The sequence below is a fragment of the Bombus huntii genome, chromosome 15, assembly GCF_024542735.1.
Source record: "Bombus huntii isolate Logan2020A chromosome 15, iyBomHunt1.1, whole genome shotgun sequence".
Classification (NCBI taxonomy): domain Eukaryota; kingdom Metazoa; phylum Arthropoda; class Insecta; order Hymenoptera; family Apidae; genus Bombus; species Bombus huntii.
Window position 1 is genome coordinate 1,154,541 of NC_066252.1, and position 16,868 is coordinate 1,171,408.

General features: G+C 30.4%; 1 protein-coding gene across 11 annotated transcripts in view; it reads left to right on the top strand.

The window, feature by feature from the left end:
* The window catches only part of LOC126873815 (octopamine receptor beta-2R-like), a 612,816-nt gene that overhangs the window by 414,953 nt on the left and 180,995 nt on the right, over positions 1-16,868 (top strand). The window contains exon 2 of one of the 11 annotated variants that reach the window (XM_050635073.1): positions 4,760-4,813. The exons of the other annotated variants lie outside the window; for them this stretch is intronic. The gene's annotated coding sequence lies outside the window, so the exon portion shown is untranslated. The remainder of the gene's footprint in view (positions 1-4,759; positions 4,814-16,868) is intronic. 11 annotated transcript variants of the gene reach the window in all.

Sequence of the window (16,868 nt, forward strand, 5' to 3'; positions counted from 1 at the left end):
TTTTAAGACATTTAAAAATATTTGAGTGTTCTAGGAATGATTTTGGACTAGTATTGTTGGTGGAAAAGTACAATATTATTAATATTATTAATACATTATCTTCCTAGTTCGATCCAATATTATATAATATTGATACGTCATATTTGTCAAGATTTATAGTAATAGAAATGTGAAGAAATAATTAGCAAAGGGTATTTAAATCGTTTAATCGAGGAAGCAATTACTTATAGAAGATTCTTGATTTCTTTATTATACTGTGCATTATACTGTGTGGATCTTTTTAAAAATCGTTTTCGTAATAGAGAAAGCTCATAGTAATGTTGTAGAATAAATAAAAATGTGAGATTCAAAATGGCAGATATTTTACAGTTTGAATAGGACAAACGTTCTTTTATCAAGGTAATCTCTTCAATCAATACAACGGTTAGTCATATAAATCGAGTCGTATAAATCGTTGAGATATTACCGGTTCAATTAACGAGTTTGCTCAGTTCCCGATTAAGGATGTTCAGCTGTAATTTTTTATTCCATTATAAAATTGAATTATATTGTTGTGACTTGGTGGTGGAGGTATTTAAGTTTTTATGACTTTAAAACGACTGTTTCGATTACCGATAAAAATACTGAAGTATTTTAGTAATTTATTTTATCGTTGAGATTCTGATAATTTCAAATATAAAGTTATTTTATAATATTTGCTTCATAAAATATCAATTGCGTATTTGGGATTGAACAAGTTTAACCCCCGATAGGAAGAAAATAATATTTTGATTGTATATAACGGTAGTACATGATAATACAGAGATAAATAAGAAATAGGACTAATAGAGTAGCAAAATATAAATATATGACAAAAAATTATCAAATTATTATAATTTTAATTTTATCATGAGTCAACAAGTAAACAATGAAAACATTGTATAGAATTTTTCAAAGTTGTTTACTATCTAAGTATTTACATAATGGATATTTAATGTCAAATTCTAATTACAGATCACAATCCGATAATTTTATAGCCTTTATGATTGTAATGACGCATGATCTCATAATTTCATAATCTTGTGCTTAAACCCCATAACCTCGCGGTTTCATGACTTCATAATTCTTATAGCCTCATAGCCTTAAGGTTTCATAATTTCATACCTTCACGACCCCATTGTTTTATAGTTTTCAGTTTCATGGTTCCATAATTGCTTCGTTTTAGAATCTCATAATCTCGTAATTTCATTGTTCTATTGTATAATTTCATACATAAGTCTACAATATTACGCTCAACATCGTCTCATAATTTTACAGTTCCTTATTTTTTTATAGTTTTATAATTCCAAAGTTCCACAGTCTTACAGTATTGTAATTCAAAAGGCCCATAGTCTCGTAATCCTATAAACCAGCAGTTTTCAAGCTGTGATATGCATATGAGAAATAGTTGAGTGATATGTGGATAATAAAATTTATGAAATATACGCTATAAAAATGTTATCTAAAAGTTTATGAATGTTCATTGTACGGTTGTCTCAGTATTAAATAACTATGTTAGAGTTCAGTTCAAGTATTCAATTATTTTATTAGAAACGAAATAAAAATATATGACATGAGTAACAAATATATGACGGTAACCCAATTAAATGTATAGTTTTCAATTCCTATATACAAGATATATCTTCCTTAGTAACACTGAAATTTGTTGTGGTTTTGGTTTTAGTGGTATGCATTTATGAGATGGTTGGGAAGCCCTGTTATAATCTCATGATCTCAGAATATGCCTTATTGTAGTCTCCCTGGTTTGATGATTCTGTAATCTCATGGTACCATAATCCCTTTTCCCATTCATATTCCGTACGTCAGCAGGTGGCGTCGGACTATCTCACAAGTCACATCGTCGACCGATGCCATCCTAATAGCGAAAAATGATGACATTGATTCGGTGTCGTGTCGGCAAACAATTTTGTTTACCGAGTGGACTCAGGAAAATTCTGTTTAGCAAATAAGATCGTATCACACGATGCGATACTGTTTCGCGTGACAACTGGAATAAGCGTTCTCAGCCATTTGTTCGAGCGCACCTGTTCTATATTTCTTTTGCGGCCCGTAATGCGGCAGTCGACGTGTCCTGTTGCGTATCATCGTTAACCTTTTAGCTGTGACCATCTCTAAATCGAAATTATTTTCCATGTGTGACACGATATTTGCGCATCAGTCGATCAAGTACATTAGAGCTGTTAAATTTCCTGTCACATTTGATGATCCGCACAAACAATGAATTTTTTACAATGATCCAATCTCTTCTGAATTTATTATGTAACACGTTATGAATACAGTGATCGACATTAATATTCGAACACTCTCTGAAACAATAAACTTTCTAACATTGGACTAAACGACCAGAGTATTTTTCAGAAATTAGACGAATTAGTTTACTGGATGGCACGTAACAGAGTCTTGAAAATATTGCAACTGGTTGAAATCGCAAGGGAAAATGTGAAAGTATCTTTTTACTACTTTTCTATCTGAGCCTGCAATGAAAATTTACACAATGCTTCTAAAATTAATTGGTAATATTATATGATAAAAATTGCTACTGAAATACTAATAAATAGAATACTAACAATATGTTCTGTTATATTGTCCACAATAATTACTGCAATAAATAGCTTTGATGTGACTCTAATTTGTTTAATATGGTACCTTTTGATTTGGAAAGAGAAGGATTTATGAGTAAAATGTTTGTGTATCGTATTCTATATTTCTTAGGATTAATTTCAACTTTCTCAATTATTGAAGACTGAAAATATTATATAATAAGTGTTAGAGGTAAAAATTTTAAGTATAAGCAAATACGGTTAGTTATGTTTTGATATTCACATCGTTTATTATCTAAAATGCTATGGACTTTTAATTATCTTCATAAATCTAAGAGGAAATTAAATGATAAAAAATGTATAAAATTTGCTTAAATTTGTTTATTTGTAACACACTACTCATAATATATTACTTTTGGCATCTACATATGTACGTTATTTATTATTCGAAGTCTATAAACAAGTTATGTTACGATGTAGTAGCGACAAATGGTAAAACTTCCCAAGTAAATTCCAAGTTTTAACAACTTAATTATTTTTGTAAATATTCCAAATGTACCTGCATGTGCCAAACGTGCGGCTTATATTACGCTATAGACATCTTTTACGAATATATTATGTGTATTATATGAGATATTTTGAAATTTTATTAACATCGTAATAAGATAATATGAATGTCAATAGTCAATTTCTAAAGAAAGCTGAAAATTTACATGAACATGATATTCATTGCACGTATACGGTCCATTCAAAAAGTCAATTATCCATTATATGAATAAGATATTTTGGATCTTTTGGGAGTATTTTCAGAAATAAATGTATGTTTACAACAACTGTTCATACTATGCACTAATCTTTTCTGAGACGAGTATTCGTATATATCTAGTAAATAGCATGCATTTCCTACATATATTTTCGAATGGGTTTCAAATTTTACCAGTATAATCATGACAGTCACATTTCCTCACGCTAATGAAATTTCAAAAAGTGTCATTACACATAATATATTGATAACAATTTTCGTGGTAAGTGTTCAAGTATTTTTGTGAGTCACTGTACATATGACACATTGAGAGCAAAAGTGCATTAACCCCAATATTCAGCAGACTGAGTTATTCGTTGATTAAAATAGATGAACAGAAAATATTCAGTGCAAGGACTGATTTCGCTACATTATTTAAATTTGATTTGGAAATTCGACTAATACTTAGATTAATTAATTAATTAGAATAATTAATGCTTTTATTTCACAATCAGAAAAGATATGATTTTGCCTATTTTTTCTTGTAATACCGTATAGTTTAGTATTCTGTTTAGTATTCTGAACAATATTATAATCATTGTGGATATCTAAGCTTCTCAAAGCATAAACCTTACCGTATTAAATACTTTTATTTCTGTTTAATGGAATACACATACAGCGAGGGACAGAAATATCTGTGCAATTCGTTTATCGCAGGAATAAAAGGAGAAATATTTTCCATATTACTAAATATGTTCAGATGTTCTCGACACAATGTTACAATTATGTGAATCTTGTCTCATAATTATACTATATAAATACAATATAAATTATAATACCAAATAATTTAATTGACATTTGTTATTTTTATTCATTATCGAAAGAGTCTCTATAATATACAGTTAGATATATATATTTGGATATATTTAATAACATAGTATACTCCAGCTATATATATATTTTTGTCTGTCACTTTGTCTGGTACTATCATGAAATAAAATATAATAGTAACTTTTATTTAACGAAAATTCGTTTTACGGAACCTGTTTAGATAGCTTGGAACATTGTTTTCCTCGTAAGAAACATGGTGCTTTTTTAAAGTGGTCGATTTATCAAGAAGTCATCGTTGGAGAACCTCCTTCACGTCTTAAAATTACTGAACGTTTGGTATTTAAAGGAAGATCGTATAGACGATTTGGTGTAAGCTCGATTAAATCGACCTGACATTTTTCTTCGCCCCTATTACCAACTTATTTCGCGCTTTCCACGCTAGAAGGAATAAATAAAGCGCGCAATTCAATGTTCTTTGCTTCATTCAGTCAAGTGCGACGATGTAGATTACTTCTTTGAGGGTATTTCATCGATTGCAAGGTATTGTTCTCCTTTGTTACTCGTATAACAAGCCACCATGCCTTTATTTTCTTCTTTCTTTTTTTAGTCTCTGTCGTTCCTTTGAGTCTGTTCAGTGGATACGGGAGTAGAATGGGGAATTGTAAGTGGATCTTGTGTTAACTGTACTGTCAGTAAATAAAAAGTGTTACTTGGAAATTTGCAACTTGTATTTTTTTATAACATTCAATGTTTCTTTCATTTTTGTGAGACTAGATAAAAAATTTGCGTTACGTTAGTTATGTTTAAGTATTAGGTTGTCCGAAAAGTTTCTTTCGTTTTATGAGTATGTACGATCCATTTTGTTCTGTTGAGATAAATACCGCAACATTTCACGGACTAGGTTTTACGTTTGTATGAAGGTGCACTGTTGTAAAAAATACGTGTGCGAAAGAAAGACACTTTCCGGGCAACCTAATAGATATTACGACTGTTTTAAACTATTTTGGGATCATTTTTACGAAAATAATTGCAAATTATGTTATAAACAAATACAGATTTTATAATTAATAATACAGTTTTATTCCTGAAATTAATATTTTTATATAGCTTACATATTGTAGTCTCGGTTTTGAGTTTTTGTACTTTTCTATGAATTGTTTTCTGTCTCAGAAAATGTATATTCACAGATCTTTTCCTTTCCTCTGTAAATCTTATTAATCTGAACAATGCAATATACCAATTTCTTAAGTATATGTGTGAATATAATTAACTCAGAGTTACAACTGCTGAACTATATATCTTATATTGTGCTTTTCAACAATGCGACAAACTAAAATTGATGTTGAATAGTACAAAATGGAACTCGAATCCCATTAGATACGTTTTGGTTTATTCAATTTTAAAAGATTTTTTAATTATCAAATATAGATACTAACGTTATTTCTATAATACATTGTCTATAAAATAATATATGAAATATTCTTCAATTTCATTAAATTTTGTAGTTATTGACACATATAATAAATAAAGCTACATACATATAACAAATAAATATATCTTCGAATGTTACGTGTATTGATTCGAATTTCAGATGTTTGTTGATTAAAGATATTTGTATCTTCGATTGTTGATAGAACTTCTTGAAAATGATTAAATTTATACACTTTACTGTTCGTGTGTGTTTCATCACTATTATAAAAAATAATTATTTAACTTAATAATGTGACCAGCGAGTGCACTAAAAGACTGATAAAATGCATCTTAAGCCATCAGATATAATAGGCAGATTTTCAAAGAGTAATATTAAAGTGATACGTAACGGGGGAGGCAATAAGTTCATAATTCGCTGATAATTATCAAATCAAGAAAAACGATTTATTATATTGAGCCAAACAAAAGTAAGGAAGGAAGAAATAAGGTAATGAATGTCTTTTGTTATTCTCACCATATTGTAATAAAATCGCAAATCTTCTAGCATTAAATACTTCATTATAACTTCCAAAAGATCTGCAACATACTTAAATCTAATGATCTTCCATATTCTATAAGGTTTCGGAACAATTCGAAGCTATTGCTTTAAACGACTCGTCTTACATTTCTCGATCTCAACGATAGTCCGACTGGTTTAGTGTCTCGTACCGTTCTTTTTTCCCATTAGCCTCGAGGATGTTCTAGGATAGAAGAAACGCAATTTACATTCTAAGACGTAGCCAAGATTGATGCACCGTGCAAGGTTAACGTAATTTCGATTGTGTAACGATATGTACATGCTATAAGTAAGAAATTGAAGATACTTGCTGTGAATTAACTGACTTCAGATAAAAATGTTATGGATGTTTCAATATGTGTATTGAATAATCGATCGATAATATTTTAAAGTTCTATTTTAAACTTCTAACAGGTGTACTAATAACAAGTTACCTTCGTAATAACACATAAATGTTCTATTATTGCCATAATGAAATCTTAAGATTAATAAAAAAGAATCTTTGGAAAATTCAAAGAGGCATAACAAATTGTTAATATTTATTACAGTGGTATTTTCCTTTTCTTTCTTTTATCTTAATTTAATTTTCTAAATATTAGTTAATATGTGTTTAGTTTGAGATTTTAACATGAGATAAGTTAGACATAACGTAACTGTAATATTCTTCATTTATTTATGAAATTCTTTTATTTAATTAAATACTAACATCGGGTTAATTGCATGATTATTAGCAACAGGATCGAATGTTGTATACTGTTAATGTTATTTTGTCAATTATTCTGATTCCTTTAATGAATTGAAGAAGATTATGAATTTTGTATGAAAGTAATGTAAATATTTTAATATAATTCATTTGCGTTGAATGCTATTTTATTACTAGATTATGTTATGTAAGTGTCTCTTCTACTAACGTAAATGTTTCGAAGCGAGAATATTTCTCCAACGTCGTATATTTTCGCGACTCTTGCCATATACTTAGCATTTTTTAGCTACTGAAGTATTATATTTTCTGTTTTAGTAATTAGTATTGTATGTTTCTATTTTTATACTACTATACAATAGGTGGCGATATTGGAACGTAAAGCCAATGTCATGCTAAAATGATAAAGGAAACATTGTTCAAATAATAGAACATTGGGATGTTAGATGTTCGAATGCGGAAAGTTATGCTGTAATTCAATGAATTGCATAATTCCTGTGAACTACGATTCAACGATGGAAAAAAGCGGAGAAAAACTGAGATTGTTTTAAGAAGCAAAAAGTTGGCATTATCTCTAGCATTATGCATAAGCTACTAACGTATATCAATATAGCATGCACATGATAGATCGAATAGAGTAAAATGTTTGAGAAGCGAAAGAGTTTAATATAGAAATGTTTGAATCGTAAAACATTCAGATAGTGAAATACTTGAACGATGAAATATTAAATTAAATTATATTAAACATTAAAACGTTCGAATTTGAATCGAATATTATAATAGAACTAGTAGATATAATAAAAGTCTAGTGTATATATTCTTTCTTGAATTTCTTATCTTTCACGTTGGTTGATCTAATGAAATATTCCAATACGCAGTTGTCCCTAAGGTAAGCATTTCATGCCAATGAATATATTGCATATAAACGAAAAACAATTATTTATTTTTGTTTATCTTTTGTCATTACGTGGAATAATTAAATATTTGGCAAATATATTATTTGAAGGTAATCTATTTCTCAAATAGAATCCTATAATTTATTTGCAAATAACGTTATTCACAAATAAATTTATTCGTTATTCTGCTTGGGATAATTAATTGGACTTTTTATGTATCATTCCTCATTTGAAATAAAAAGTGCCCAATTCCGCAGTCAGACAGTTGAATATTTACATAATGGAACGCCTGAACAGTAAAAGGTTGGAGAAGGATCCGAGAAATACGAGAACGTTCGAATATGAAATTTGAATAATATGTAGGACATTTAAACGGTATAATATTCGAATAATAGAACATTTGAATAGTGGAACAATTAAACAATGCAATACTAATACGAGAGTATCAGAATGTTTGGACAACGTAACGTTAAAATAGTAAAACATTAAAACAATTAAATATTCGGATAGCGAAACGTTTGAACAGTAAGGCCTTGATCATATAGAGAGCGGCCAAACATGTGATGACAAAGCGGCAGAAAATAAATCAAACTTTTTTTTTTATTTAATATTTCACATTCACAATTTGTCCAATTCGGACATTTGATAGAATTTTTTAGCTGCAATAAATCACACTCGTAGATTTATAGGAAATAATTTATAGAGCAACTGAGCGGCAGAGTTCACCGCTCGCCACTTTTTGTATGATCAAGGTCTAAGATGTTCAAATAATGGAATATTTAAGTACTGGAGGGCCAAAATAGTAAAACATTTGCACAATAAAATATTCAAGTAGCGAAGTATTTAAATGTTACAGTATTAGAATAGTGGAATTTTCATATAGTAAAACGTTTCATTAGTGCATTACAACAACATCTGCATAGTAGAATGTTCGAATGGTACAACGCTCGAATAGGAGAACGTCGTAATGATAAAACGTTTGCATGGTATAACATTGAAATAATGAAATGTTTGCCCAGTACAATTTCCAAATAGTGAAACATTATAAAATGTTTGGACAATAGATATTCGAATAGAAACCATGCCCTATTATTCTAAAATCCAAGTAATCCGTGTACTCTCCATTCACTTTTAAAATTCAATATATAACCTCTCCCAAAAACTAGTGATTCGTTCAAGTGCGTAAGAAAGAACGTAAGTAAGTAAATTGGCCAAATAGATTCGAACACTAAATATTTCGAAAAACAGACGCAGTACTCTCAAATAGATTCGAACTTAACCACTTAACCTACGATTTACGTTCGAGAATGCCCATAATATTTACGTTTGGCCCGATCATCGTACTACGGGCTGTGCATCGTAGGTTAAGGGGTTAAACGCGACAGATTCGAATCCTATATGGGTACTTTGACGAAAGAAATGAAGGAAGTAGGGCAAAGTAGGGTGTAATGGAACACGTAACTTTGAATTGTAATTACAAAAAATCAGAAGGCAATAGAACCATAGGGTTTCAATAGGAGCTTTAAGTAGGCCTTAGGCTAAAACAATTAAACACTTTGTTAAGAAAAGTATTTGGCTACGAAGGGAAATAAGATTTTTCGGAAATCTAGCAATATCCGCTTCGCTCAAGTCTGGCAAAATGGAACACTCATTTAAAACCATTTAGAAGTGCAAGACCTTTATTCTTATCAATTAAAAGTTCTTAATTTATATATATACGTGTTTTAGTTTTGTTATTTTACGAACAAAAGTCACAGATAAATACATCATTTTCTTTCTCAGCTCTGGTAGAAATCTTACGGGCTCATCTTTGACATTCCATGCATTGTTTCAATTTTATGGGAAACTATGACAGTAATAAAAATTTTACTCTACAATCTAATAATTGCAAGAAATAATAATAAAAGTTAAAAGACATTACGTACGTAGGCATTTCGTTTTCACCAGATGAGAATTATGTCATACGACAGCAATTCATTTGCAGCTCGTGTCTAATTGTAAGAGAAGCATTGATGTTCCATTTTATCCTCACGTTCCGTCATACCCTACATTGCCCTTTTTTTCAGTTCAATCGAATACTAGCCGAATAAGTTGGAAATTTTATGAGCAACTTACCAGAAATTCTCCATTTCTTTCAAATAATTTTTCTTGGTGATTATTGACATCCACTATTGCAATTGTGTATAAAATATGAACTAAATATTATTTTTAAATAGCTGAGCGCAAGCAATAAAAATATGTAGTGCTTTTCTGATTGTCATAACTTGATTAATACTTGCAAGAGTTTTGATTCATTCTTATATCGAAGCACTTGTAAGTAGAGTTTTGGAACTTACAAGAACTCATTCTGAGGTTCGGAAACAGCGTATGACGGTCGAATATTTCGCAAGTGCAATGAACCATTATACTTATTTCGCAAAACGATATCAGCACATTTTACGAGTAAAAAATAAGAAAAAATGCTGTGATACATGGGTTCACAAATGTTTCATTAGAAAATTATAACAAAAGTACTAAATAATAATAGTTTGGTTTTCGTCAAATACGGCATAAAAAAATTTTTGTTACATGTCGGACCCTTCTCGGTGGGACGCGGGGTTTCCATGAGGATTTCCCCATGTAAATAAAGAAAAAGGTAAATATGGCCAATCTGTTCTTACACTGTATCGAACGAATACCTTGCTGTTATTTTGAGTTTTTGCTATAATTTGTTAATAAGGCTTCTTTGATAAAAGGACGATGTATATGATATGATATGATATATATATATAAATCATATAATCATAAACTCCAAGATTAACAAATTATAACAAAAACTCAAAATAACGACGAGGTTTTCGTTCCATACAGTATAAAAACAGATTGGCGATATTTACCTACGTCCCATTGGCCATTCTTACAAATAGGGGACTGATATGTGTCAAAAATTTAATTCATTACATTGCGAATTTCTTGTTGATTTCTTTCAATTTCAGCGAATTATATTATAATTATTTATATATTTAGTATTTATATATATTTATATATATAATATTTATATATATAGTATTTATATATTATTATAAATATACAGGGTGGTTAGTAACTGGTGGTACAAGCGGAAAGGGGGTGATTCTACGCGAAAAAAGAAGTTGAAAATATAGAATAAGAATTTTTCGTTTGAGGCTTTGTTTTCGAGAAAATCGACTTTGAATTTTCGCTTTGTACGCGTGCACTTTGTCACGTCTCGTTATAACGGATCTCACTGTAGATCGTTGTCTCGATGGAAAAATTAAAAAAAAAAAAAAAAATTAAAAGAAAAAATTTTTATTCTATATTTTCGACTTCTTTTTTCGCGTAGAATCACCCCCTTTCTGCTTGTACCACCAGTTACCAACCACCCTGTATATATATATTTGTAATATAAACTTAGATTCACACATGTGTTTACACACACATACAGACACATATATAAATCATATACAAAAAATATATTTTTTTTTTTATTCTAGTAGAATATACTGGTGTTGTTTTGCGGAAAAAAGTAAAGACAGTAAAAATATGTTACGAGTAATATTCGAACTCTATGAAGTGAACCTTGGGTATCGGATTTCATTTGGATATATAATATTAAACTTAAATATTAAACTTCGTCTCATTATTGATTCTAACGCACTTCTAACAAATATTTACGCCAAATTATAAGTTACTATATATTTCGAAGATCATCCATAGTTTTCCTTTATCAATCTCAAACTGGGAAGCTAATCGCGAGAAGCATTGCTCTTTCCAATTAATCCGCGTGATTCCACGCTGTTCTGCTCTCGCTCATTCAATTTGCCAGCAAGCTCCACATTTCAACTGGAACGATATGTCAATCAAAAGTTTATTATTCCCAAGATTATTTCCCGTTCTCACGATGAAAGGATACAAAAACTGGGAAAAGAAGAAAGAATGAAAAGATGCAGAAGTTTTCGCGAAAACGACTCAATGATCTGCATGTTATCGGATAATTACTCGTGGAGCTCGTGGAAACCGACATTGCATACATATGTGAGTCATACTTTATGCGCCATTACCAGGGGCGGACTGCGGCTTAAATTTTTACTTGGAGATTTTACTTGGAGCGATACGGTCGGCCCTCCATTTCTAATTCATTAATTAAATTCTACGTAGAATGGCCCCAAATTCCTATTGGTTCATCTGAAATTTTTCCAAACTCTCCGATGACCAGTCCACCCCTGGTGTCTAGCATATATGTCTTTTCATTGTTTACAACAATTAGAAAGAATTTACGACTATAATTTTATCCACACTGTTTCTGGTATAAAAATTAAATTCTACATAAAGCGACCGCAAATTTCTACCGACTCATCGGCAATCTTTTTAAACTCTCCATGACCAGTAGTCCGCCCCTGATCGTTGCGGAATAATAAGTTTGCAAAACAGCGGTTTATCGCCGGTTGCCAGGCAAAGCTGACCGAACGGCAAACACGTGTCGAATCGTTTGACTCATTCTCTGCCGATCTTTGAATTTTCCAGTTTAATAAAAAGGGTTCTTCAGAGACATCTTGTATATCTTTGCATTTTGTTTTAAGTTCAAAGTCTTCCTGTATTTCTTGGCTTTCTTAAGTCTCCAACATACCTTAGATCGTTAGTTGGATTCAGTTGGATTAAATTTTCGAGTTTGATAGGATATATTATAGATCCTTTGGATTTTTTAATTTCTTGGACTTCTATATTTTACGGTTTTCGCATTTTGTTTTAGCTTTAAGAATTTTCTGTATTTCTTGAGTTTCTTGCGTCCTTAGAATTTCTTATATTAATCCTCTGGATTCCTTGTTTTTCTAGATACCCATGACGTTTTAGATTTTTGCAATTTCTCGAGTTTTAAGAGCTTTTTTCTCATTTCTTAACCCAGTAAGGATCAAGCAACGAAATAATATGTAAAAGTTACGTAAGCTGAACTTTACTAAGTAAACGTAAGTAAAATGAGTTATGAATTAGAGGCAAAAAAGGAAGTTCTATGATTTGAAAAAAGAACAGTTTATCATTATGTTACAGGATACTTCAATTTCTTTAAACTTCATAAAATCATAGAAAAAAAAGTAATGTAAAAATGTATCGAGTAAAGTTCTCAGAATTCCTTTTTATAATCACAACTCGAATTTAATAAAACTCATAATGTTAGTCCTTAGTAGATTGAGTCACTTGCGTTGCTAGAATTCTTTAGATTTTTACTGGATTTGGATTAAGTTAAACTATTCAATTAAATAAAAACTAAATCTTATAGATTTCGTGGCTTTATATATTTCTGTAAAATTTACATTTCTGGAGTTTTCCAAGTTTTTAGAATTTTTAGGATTCTTTAAAAAGCCTTGTCATACTTTTTATATTGATTTCGTATAGTGTTTCTTCAGCTGTATTTATAAATTTTCGTCGATCATTCTCAATGATTTTTTATGTTCTGAAAGTTTCTGAATCTTACGCCTTTTGGATTTTCTTCGGGTCTTTTATGGTATTGCGCCTCCACAGAGTTTCTTGTCTTTTTTGGGATTTTTCAGGTATATGAAATTTCTTGCATTCCTCTGAATTTTTACAACTTATTTGGATTTCCGAAGCGTTCTGAATTTTGAAAATTTCTTTACCTTTTGAGGCGAAAAAGATGATTGAAATTTTTTTAGCATTTATCGGGATTTTTACCGTATTTAGGATGTCTCCCGCTTCGTCCAATCCTCAATTTTTTTTTTATTTTCTTGAATTCTTTAGGTTTCTTTGGATTTTTATGAAACTTCTTACATCTTACGTGATCTTAAGAAGCTTCTTGAATCTTCTAGGTTCTTTTTTATCTTTTAAGCAGTTGATATTTCTGGAATTACGCTTCGAATTTTTACTATTTTTTTAATTACGTAAAAGTTTTATGAATTCTTGAGATTCTGGAGGGCGAGTATATTTCTTTGAACATGCTGTTTTGACTCTGGATTTTTAGTGTTTTGGACTTCTGAAATTTGAAATTTTCTTGCGTTCTTAAAGCTTTTTTAAGTTTCTTCATTTTTCTGAAATTTTGTCATTTATGTTTTATATTTTATGTTATTTAGGTTTTCTTGTGCGTTGTACAAACCGTAAGTTTCTTAAATTTTCCCGAAGACCGACGATGGTGACTGGGGAATTGAAATGTTCGAAGGGAATGAGAAAGTTTTCGTTACTTTTGGCAAAGATGGTGATAAAGAGATCTCTGCACGTGTCTTAGACCTTTAACTTCGCTTTTTGTGTAATTTTCCTTTTCTTAGTAATATATTGCATTTTGGGGAATAGAGGCAAAGTAGAAATATCGAAGTTTGGTAGATGGATTTCGTTCGAACTGGCCTGTAGTCGGGAGATTTAATTTGTTGAAATTATGGATCTATCAAAATTGTTATAAATCGAAAAGAATTTTCACAGTAGATATAATAGAATTTTGAGAGAGTAGTCAAATTATGCTACTATTTACACTCATAAGTTCAATTAATCATTTGTGTTAAAAAAATTGTGATATTATTATATTTAATTGATTTTTCATTTGTTAATTTGCGAAGAAATATATTTTGAACGATCGATTACTACAGTTTTTTTTAATTTCATAAAAGAAAATTTACTTGGGGATAAAATTGCCCTCTTTTTATTGATGATGGATTTATAAAACTGAAATTAAACTAAAAATTGATTAAATATTTTGTAACATTATTGATATTTATATTCTTGAGTTGGATGCTCCCTGAAATGTTTTAAAATTATTTAATATCAATCAATTTTATCAATTATATTCGTAACATTACTATAATTTGTAAAGTGTAGAAAATAGGTTAGATCGCTCATTAACCTTCCCATGCTTTTACTTCACTAAAAGGTGAAGATCTTGAATTGAGAAATAATAATTAAAACGTCATATAAGATTTATGATATAAGAGACAGTATAGGATAAACATGGCAAGCCCATTTTTGGTGATTTAATGAATTTTATGTCTTTTTGTACTTACCGACTGAAAGGAAGTATTTTAATCTGAAATAGTTGAATGATACGAAGCTTTTGAAAACAGATGATAAAACTACGATATTTTTTTGCAATACCTACATCTAAAAAAGTTTGTTTCTTTTTAACTGAGAGTGGCAAATAACTAGTGTGTGGATTTTTATGCATTTATAGGAAATCAGAAAGTTAGTATAGGATGTTAGTATGAAAAAATATTCAAAATATAGTGCTTTCTACAATATTTAGTAGATGAAACATCTTTTTTTATTCGGAATTCTGTTTTCTAACTTATATTTTCAAAAATATGAATTCGTATAAAAATCCGCAATCCAGTTATAGCTCATTTCGAGCTTATAATCCGCAAGCTCCGATTTTATAACTTATTGTTAAATTACTAACGACGATGGAAATTTATTTTCAAAATTGACCACAAGTGTCTGCATACATGTGAAATACGTATAACCTTAGCTGCTGCTAAATCAGCTCACGCGTAAATGCAAACAGGAAGATTAGAAAGTGTATGTTCATCTCGAACTTTAAATTTTTGGACTAACGCAATCCACTACAGCGTATAGTTAATGCATTGAATTTATCGCCGTTCTCCAGTTTCCATTAAGACGCTGTTTTTGGCTAGTGTTCGGTGAATGGATGTCTAATATATTTACTAACCGAAGCTATTTAGATATATTGCACGACTTAGGGAATGTTGTTGGAAGTAAAGAACAACCTTGCCGCCGTACTTGACGTGGGTTTTTAGCAGGCTGAAGCGTCTATTTATCGCTGCTCTTAGTTTTTGTTGGAAATTAAGACGCAAAATACCATTCACTGAGAGCTGGTGTTTTATTTAAGGATCGAACTTACTTGGATGTATTTTCAGGTGTTGAAATTATTCAACTTGTGTAACTTTAGTCCAAATCTGACCTAAATCTTGTAAACAAATATATTGATTTTTCACTTAATTTGTTTGAAGGAATAACATTTTTTCATCTAAGTCTTCGTTTTCGGAAAAAGTGATGTGTATTAATTGTAAGTTTCGAGATATGAAATTTCTGTTTCTGTTCAGGTTTGTATTATTAAATCCAAAGTATTATCATACTTCACGCATAATAATGTAGAAGAATTGAAGCAAACATTGTTTTGGCTTTCGAAAATTTAAAGATATACATAATACACTACAAGAACTGTATAACAATTTAGCTCAAAGAGTACAGATGTGTGTGCAACAACATGGTCAAGATTTCGAACACTTGTTATATTAGTCGAATGATTCTTATAAAGTACTAATTTTATACTTATTTATAGAATTATTTGAATTAAATACAAAATAAAAGAAAGTAATATTACCTACAGTCCGATAACAGCAATAACAGGAAGCACATCGTGACATTGTTCGTGTTCAATAATACAAACACGAACAGAAACAGAAATGTCTTACTTCGAAACTTCCAGTTAATACACGATTACCCGACAGATTTTCAAACTCTTTTTTTTCGAAAACGAAACCTTAAATGAAAAAATGTTATTCTTTCCTTCGACTTATTTTTATATGAAATCACCGGGTCTGTTGTACCACGATTTAGAGGACCAAGTTTCCAAGATTTTATCTTGCTTTAGGTTTCTCCTATTTAATGAACGAACCAGAAAGAAAAAAACGGAAAATATTGAAATCGTAGATCATCCATAATATCATTAACAAGTCTTATCTTCATTAATACCATCTTTTGCCAATTTTCATTTCCAATGTACAGTTTTATCAAATCTGTTAATTCTCAGCCGAAAAGGTGATCGGAATCCGCGTGGAAAAATCTTTTGACGAAACCTTTTCAAGAAATATATTCTTAAGCCTATATTATCATCATCCTCTCATATATCAAAGTCCAACAACGAATTTCGACGTATGTCATCTGTGATGTGTCAGGCACATTAGATGCTAGACATCGATGCACAACCTTCGACAAAGCTCAAAATAACAATAACGCAGTAACGACACTTCTTCTTCCTCGCATGCTCCGTGTATCTTCGCAATGCATGCCAAAACAAAAACAGCTGAGTGCTATCAATAAACATTGCCATGCGAATTTAATTCGGGAGCTTCGTTTATGAGCTTGGAGCTGGTCTAGAGCGGTGAAACGTTTCCAACAATTT